This window comes from Chionomys nivalis, chromosome 5 (assembly GCF_950005125.1).
Source record: "Chionomys nivalis chromosome 5, mChiNiv1.1, whole genome shotgun sequence".
NCBI lineage: Eukaryota > Metazoa > Chordata > Mammalia > Rodentia > Cricetidae > Chionomys > Chionomys nivalis.
Window position 1 is genome coordinate 51279760 of NC_080090.1, and position 7542 is coordinate 51287301.

Sequence of the window (7542 nt, forward strand, 5' to 3'; positions counted from 1 at the left end):
TCCAGGCTGGACCCTTTGGTTGACTGAGATATGAGAACAACTCCTTCTGAGGACTGCGCCACACTGGCTTTCTCTTCTTCTCCACTGGCCCCTCTCTCTACCACCCGACGGTATTAAATCTCCTTTGTGGCTCTTTCTGGTAGAAGAAGGAAGTTAGATCCTCAGCTAGGGTTTCCTCTGTGCCCCCAGTTCACCTCACTCATTCTCCCTCCCCCCAAAACTTCTAAATGAACCAGATCATGGCCTTTGACTTATCGAAAACACTTAAGACCCACTGTGCCGTGCCCTTGGTGGACACCTGGTAAATTCCAAACAGTATATACCACAAAGTCAAGACACAGCCCACTCTCAGATGCAGAAGAAAGAAGTCCCTGCAGCCACCAGACTTGCCTTTCGTGGAGGAGCCACGGGCCCATAGGGCTGCATAGCAGTGTCAACATAGGCTACACCCTCCCTCCACCCTATGACTACCAACACAATGAACATTACTGTCAGAACCTTTGCTAGAGGTTGCAGATCAGTGGGGCAGCTGAGACCCAGAGGGTCACATTGCTTTCTTTTCCTCTGCTCCTTGGTTCGCAAGGGCCTTTAGCATCCGGAGCAAGGCTCATCTCTCAGGAGTCATTCTTTTCAATCACTCACCACCTGTCCGCCACTTTCACGGACTATTCCACAAGCCGTGGACACACCAGATCCTTCCACGTCTCTAGGGCTTTGGCACACTTGCTCTTCTGTCTTTTAAGCCCTGGCTCACCCATAGGTTATGTCCATCAGCACTGTACCCCCTGTCTGCATGTGCTCCTCTAAGGTTCAGGTTTGTGCTTCAGTATCCTGGGTTCAAATCTCTGCTCTGCCACTAACCAGCCACTGGGCTTTGAACTGATTCTCTTCAGAACTTTAGTGTGGAGATGACATGATGTCAGAGAAGGTTCAAAGGAATGACTGGCACATACTGGAAGTCCCTCTGCACAGCAGGGAAGACCAGCCTCGGGCCCAGTAGTCAGACAGCCCTGCCACACACCACACCTTTACCCCTGCCATGTCCTGCCCTGCTCAGGGACTGTCCAACTGCTTAAGCTATATAAAAGGGTCTGTGCTGTAGTCCTACACACTCAGGTTTAGCTTAGTGTCCAGTCCTCAAGTGTGCAGCCCTGGACTCCTAACCTGGGTACATGACAAAGCAAACCTCCCTGGCCAACAGCCCAGGCTTCTGGAAAACTCCCAGGCAAAAACTGCTGCTATTCTAGCCAATTACTTAACAAGAGGAGGATCCCAACCTACAGCAGTTAGGGACCTTGGTTCACCCCTTCCAGGACTGAGTGCTCCGCTTTGGTACTGCAGAGGCCACCCGGCCAAGCAAGCCCATGCAGCCATAACAGCGATAACTACCTGACGCACAGGGCTCCCGACAGCACCGTGCTCTTCTGTGAAGAGACAGTTACACTCAACAGCAAGAAGCACTTTCATGTCATGAGAAGCAAGCCCATGTCAGGATTCTTAGTAAGTGGCAATGGGGGCCAGATGAGCAATGTTGGCTGTCCTGCCTTCAGCATCCCTGGCCTTCACCTGCTCAAGCTCTTCACAAGCTGTGAGAAGCAGAAAAGGTCTCAAAACAAAACAAAATTGACAACTCCAGGGGGGATAAAGTTACCCTGGCTGAGACTTCTATCCCCATCCCATCACCATAGAAACTCAGTGAGGAACTTGGAATTATGCACAAAAGTTACCCAGAAATAATGTCTTCCATTTTTAAGGGTTCCAAACCCAGTTTTCAGACTCTTAAAGCCTGGTTCCATGTCAGAATCTCCCTGATTCAGTTGGCTCAGGAGTGGAGTGTTGGCACAGCACTGTTTTTAAAACCCTTGCTGCTTGGCTGGTTGGTTGTGCTGTAGAACTCAGACCGGCCTCAAGCTTGCTATGCAGCCAAGGATGGCCTTCACTGCTTCACCAGAGCTGGGATTACAGGCATGTACCACCACGCCTAGTTTCTGTGGCGCTGGATGGAGCCCAGGGCTTCCAGCATGCTAAGCAAACATAACAGAACCACATTTCCTGCACAAAATGGATATAAGTGTCCCAGAGCCTTTTCCCCCCAGGGTAGATAATCTAAATACTAAGCAAGTTCAAAAGCCAGGCAAGAAGTTTACCCCTGAGCTATAGCGGAGCCCTCCCCACCAGCGGCTCTAAGTGTACACAGAATGCACTGTAACATTTCTTCTGCCAACCCCACCCCCATGGCAATGGAAAAAGCCAGTGGTGCAGCCAAAACAAGTGTGAGAAGATTTCTGATGCTCCTTCCTCACTGTGACATGTCCTCTGTGCATCCCATTTCTTGGTCTGTAGACAGTTTAGCAGAAAGAAAAGTACTGCCACCAACAGGCAGCTTTCTCGAGTTCTTATCGAGTTTACGCAGTGCTGCCCCTTGGGACTGCCCATGAAGGCCCGCCTCACACAGCTGTTGGCCATATCTGAAACACATTTAAACCAGTTTTTAAAATAGCAACATGTGGTAGTGGTGGGGGGGGAGGTGTTCTGTGTTCTGGAGAGATAGTTCAGTATCTATCTGAACTGACACCAAACTTTGACAACCTGAGCTCAATTCCTGGGACCCACGAGGGGGAAGGGAGCCAACTCTTGAAAGTTGACCTCACTTGTGTGCTGTGCTGTGCATGTACAGATATGCACAAATAAACATGCAATAATTCTTAACATTTTTTAAAGGTGGGCATGTAGCTCAGTGGTAGAGAATCTACCTAACGTGTACAAGACCTTAGTTAGGTTCAGCATCCATACCAGTACCCCTCCCACTGCAAAAACAAACAAACAACGTGTAGACCTTGCTTCTAGGTATATTGCAAACTTAATTCTTTTGTTTTTCATTTTTGTTTTTTGAAGCAGGGTTTCTGTGTAGCCTTAGCTGTCCTAGAACTCACTGTAGCCCAGGCTGGCCTTGAATTTAGAGATCTGCCTGCCTCGCCTTCTGAGTGCTGGGATTAAATGTCTGTACTACCACACCCAGCTCGCAAAGACTTTTAAAGGGGTCTCTGCCCTTCTTTTTGAAATCAGAGCACAATAACTGATCTGGTCACCAAAATAACCAGTAACAAACTGGTAAAGAGTATTCTCTCAGCTGCTCACCAGTCTCCCAGGATAAAACACTCATCATTTTTTCCTCCCAAACGCAGAGGTGATCCATATTCCCTCGGGACAGGTCTGTATCAGCCAAACAATCTATGAACCAAGACCATCTCTAAGACAGGTTTTCCTCCTTGCCAAAAATTGCGTAAGTGCTTCCAGTTGCACAAACGGTTTGGCAACATTCACTCTCCCTATACAGATCCCCACGCAGCTCACAGCCCATCAGTTTTAAAGCTCAAGAAAGGGAGGGCTAATTTGCTCTCTTAGTGCAAAGGCAGAAAATGGGTTAGAGCTGACAAAAACTCAGAAGCCTTTCTGAGTTAAAAAAAAATGTTTATTCTGCTTGGCCCAAACTCACTTTCAAGTAGAGGGTGTGAGTTGTTTATTTGTAATTAAATATAGCTTCTGTAATTCAAGGTAGTGGTCAGTGATCATGGCTCTTCCCAGTACTGGTGGTCTACACTCTGGGCTCTGCAGATCATTTTATCAAAGGATCACTGCTTTCCTCTCATGTAGGAACAGTTTCTAAGCCGAAGCTCACAGAGTAGGTAACCGGCCAAGACCACAGAGCAAGTAGGGCAGAGATGTAGGCCCAAATGCAAAAGCAAATATGCTGCCCTATAACATGAGCCTTTCTCCCTGCGATCCAGCTGTGCTACAGTGATGGGGTTCAGTGTTACAGGGTTCAGAAACCACGGGCCCACAATTACTTTACAAACCAATCTACTTGTTGGCTTACACAGTGGGAGGGAGGGGAAGGAAAGCGGGAGGGAGGGAGAGGGGAGAGAGGGAGAGGGAGAGGGAGAGGGAGAGAGAGAGAGAGGGAGAGGGAGAGAGAGAGAGAGAGAGAGAGAGAGAGAGAGAGAGAGAGAGAGAGAGAGAGAGAGACTATCCTGGAGAGCACTAAAAACTCCCTGATGGGGGCTGGAGAGATGGCTCAGTGGCTAAAAGCTTTGCCTGTTCTTCCAAAGGTCCTGAGTTCAATTCCCAGCAACCACACGGTGGCTCACAACCATCTGTAATGAGACTTGGTGCCCTCTTCTGGCCTGCAGAGATACATGCAGGCAGAACACTGAATACATAATAAATAAATAAATCTAAAAAAAAATTAAAAAACTCCCTGATGATCAGAGTAACTTAATTTACTTATTTAGCTATAGCAGGGATTAAATCCAGCGCCTATCACATTCCAGGCAAGTGCTCTAACACTGTATATCCCCCATCCCCAACCCACAAAGCCCAACTTTAGAAAAATAAACTGGTACCAAAAACACAGGTGCCACATTTCTATGTCCTCTATTAGAAAAGCATTCATAAGAAGTTAGTCATGGAGGCAGAACAGATGGCTCAGCAGTTAAGAGTACTGGCTGCTCTTACACAGAACCCCGTTCAATTCCCAGCATCCACATGGCTTCTCACAAACATCTGTAACCCCAGCCCTAGGGGATTTTATATCCTCTTCTGACCTCCACAGGTACCAGGCATGCACACAGTACACAGACAGACATCCAAATGTAACACCCATACATATAAATTTTTTTTTAAAGTTGTTAAAACTGGGTTTAAAAAAAAATCAGTGACTCTGAGAATCTCTGAGGTCGAAGTTAGTGTGTCTCAGGAAGGTGCTATTTCTGGAAGTCTCACATCATCCCCCTAAGGACTACATCAACAGGGCACCCACCTTGTGGGGCAATCAAGACAGTACTACGGGTAATGTTCTCTCAGTGGCTTAGGACAGAATCAGGCACTGAGTACTTGCTTACTTTGTCAGCTACTACAGTTACATTCGGTATTTAATACCAGCTGGTGGCAGCCAGCCATGAGGGACGACTGAGCAGGGAGTCAAGCAAAAGACCTAGAGCCTGGGACCTTAAAAAAAAAAAAGGCTCAAAATAACATATCCCCTGCACACACAGCCGTTTGATCCTCCTCCCAAGCCCCACTAGGTTGATGTGGCCGCCCCACAGGTCTGTGGGTGTGGGAGTAAATCACGTGTGCTTAGCCCAGCAGCTAGCATTATCTGCATCTCTAAGGCAACCAGAGAGCCCCAGTCCCTGCAAGCAGGGATGCTAAATTCTTCTCTGGCTGCCGAAGTTGTTAGACCACCAGCTTCCTGGCTTCTCCAAAGGGAGAGGGAATTGGGACATGCGAAGGCATCAGAAGCTCAAAGGAGATTTGATGTTCGCGGAAAGAGAGAAATCTTAGGGTAGGTACGGAAGTCTGGTCATGGTAAGAGAGGTGACAGGGAACTAGGTCATTTGGGAGTGTTAGGTAGCCAGACAGGCTTGAAGAAAGGACTCCCTCTCCCATCAAGCGCTTTGGGCTCCACCTCTTGTCTCCCTGGCAACGCATTTTTTTTTTTAAGGAAGCTCACGTTTGTTTTTGTTTTTGTTTTTGTTTTGTTTTTCGAGACAGGGTTTCTCTGTGGTTTTGGAGCCTGTCCTGGAACTAGCTCTTGTAGACCAGGCTGGTCTCGAACTCACAGAGATCCGCCTGCCTCTGCCTCCCAAGTGCTGGGATTAAAGGCGTGCGCCACCACCGCCTGGCGAGAAGCTCACGTTTGTTGGGCAGGTGCATCTGTGAGTTCAAGGCCAACCTGATCTCGGGAGAGAGTTCTAGTCAGCTGCACACGGAGAAATCCTGTCTCAAAAAAAAAAAATTAAAACAAACAAAAGCGAAAGAAAGAAAGAAAAAAGAAAGAAAGAAAGAAAGAAAGAAAGAAAGAAAGAACAGGAAGCATCATAATTCCCCTCCTTTAAGATTTCAAGTACCACATGCAAGGGAGGAAACTAGAGGCTGGTAGTCTTTGTTGACCCCCCCCCCCCAAGAAAGCATTTCCTCCCGGTAAAGCGTGGTCTTTAAAAATTGAGCCAACTGGGCTTGTCAATCACCTAGCCAGGAGACTGCCTCTCAGCAAGGACGACGTACCCAAAGACGTGGTAGGTAAGGGTAGGAATAATTATCACTTAGCGAGATAAGAGCTCAGAAGCCCCTCCCTAGAGGCAGCTGCTGGCACATCTTCACTGTTAAGTCTGCCCACTTTTCTGAGCTCTATTTCAAAAAGCTAATCATGCTTGTCCCCGACATTCTGAACAGATCTCTCCCTGATGCTCCACACAGTTGCTTGCAGAGTTTCCACTGCTGAGCCTGTGTTGACCCTAACTCAAAGGGCACGACTTTCCTCTCCATCTCCCTCCTTCCACCAGCCACAGAAATTTACAGCCTGCTTGCCCAGTTTTCTCTCAAACTCTAGCAACATGGTTCCCGAGCTTTAAAATGTTTCTATCGACGAGACTACAAATCCGCAAAAATGGTGCCGCGATTCCCCGGTACCAGAAAAGCTAGTTGTCGTCTTGCTCTAGAGCGGAGAAGGTAGCAGGGTTGGAGTGCGTGAGGTGGAGGACCAAACCCACCTTGGCACTAGGAGAAAGGCACCGCGGCTGGTGCAAGCACGGAGGATCGGGAGAAGAGACATGGGATGCATATCCCACTCAGTCCTCACTCTATTCCTAAGCTTAAGAAAGCTGGCAGCGAGCCAGCCAGTGGGGAGACCCGGCTTGGGACCATCTCAGGCCTCCCCCTCCCCCGCGCCCGCACCTTAAGAGAAAGCGGGAAAATGGAACAGGAAGGGAGGTTTGTATCTCGGACCCATCTGCATTCACCCTTGCGATGCTGGGGTGGAAGGGCTGGCCTCGGAAAATGGGGGCAGATGGCCAGGTCGTGGGAGGCTGCCATCCCTCTCCTAAGAGCACAGCCACAGTCACCTTAACTTCCCGCCTCGCTCACCTGACAGACCTCAGAGGCCAGGGTCCAGCAGCCGGATCAACGCCCTCCGTTCCCAGGTCCCCGCACCTGCGCACTCCCAGCTCTCAGTGATAGGCTTGGCAATGTCTCCTTAAAGGCGCAACGCGCACGCTCGCGTCCTCCGACAGAAAAACCCGTCCCGCTCGAACCGTGCGTTGTGTCTCAGCAGCCGGGTATTGTTTGGGGTATGCTGGACCGCTACCCCGAGCTAATTCGTGTCCCTAACTCAAGACATTAAACCCGGCAGTTCAGTCCTTCCCCAGAAGCCTGCCTCCACCAACCGTGAACCTAAGGCACGAGCATCTAGTGGGTTCCCAGAGGAAGAGTTGAATCGTTCCTCGCAGAAAGAGTGCTCAGGGGCGGACATTAGGGAGCAAATATTGCCACGTTGCCAGGCGAAGCCAAAGTTCACCGGGCACTGTTTGGTTTACTGAGCATCTACTGTGTGCCAAGCGTTTCTGAGCCTTTCACCCACCAAAAAGATCCAAGCAGGATCTTGACCCTGAGAGTTTATAAAGACTCTTGGGAATTCCAAAGTAAGACTTGGCTACTGAACTATAGGGTGGAGATGAAGGGATGAGACCCTAGTGTTTAGCATCT

At 49.0% G+C, this 7542-nt stretch overlaps 1 protein-coding gene across 3 annotated transcripts in view; it reads right to left on the bottom strand.

Annotated features, from left to right (window-relative positions):
- Abhd6 (abhydrolase domain containing 6, acylglycerol lipase) overlaps nt 1-7229 on the bottom strand; it is a 47197-nt gene extending 39968 nt beyond the window's left edge. The window contains exon 1 of one of the 3 annotated variants that reach the window (XM_057770932.1): nt 6925-7229. The gene's annotated coding sequence lies outside the window, so the exon portion shown is untranslated. The remainder of the gene's footprint in view (nt 1-6924) is intronic. The other 2 variants (XM_057770931.1, XM_057770930.1) reach the window with 2 other exon arrangements.
- Between the last annotated feature and the right edge of the window lie 313 nt (nt 7230-7542).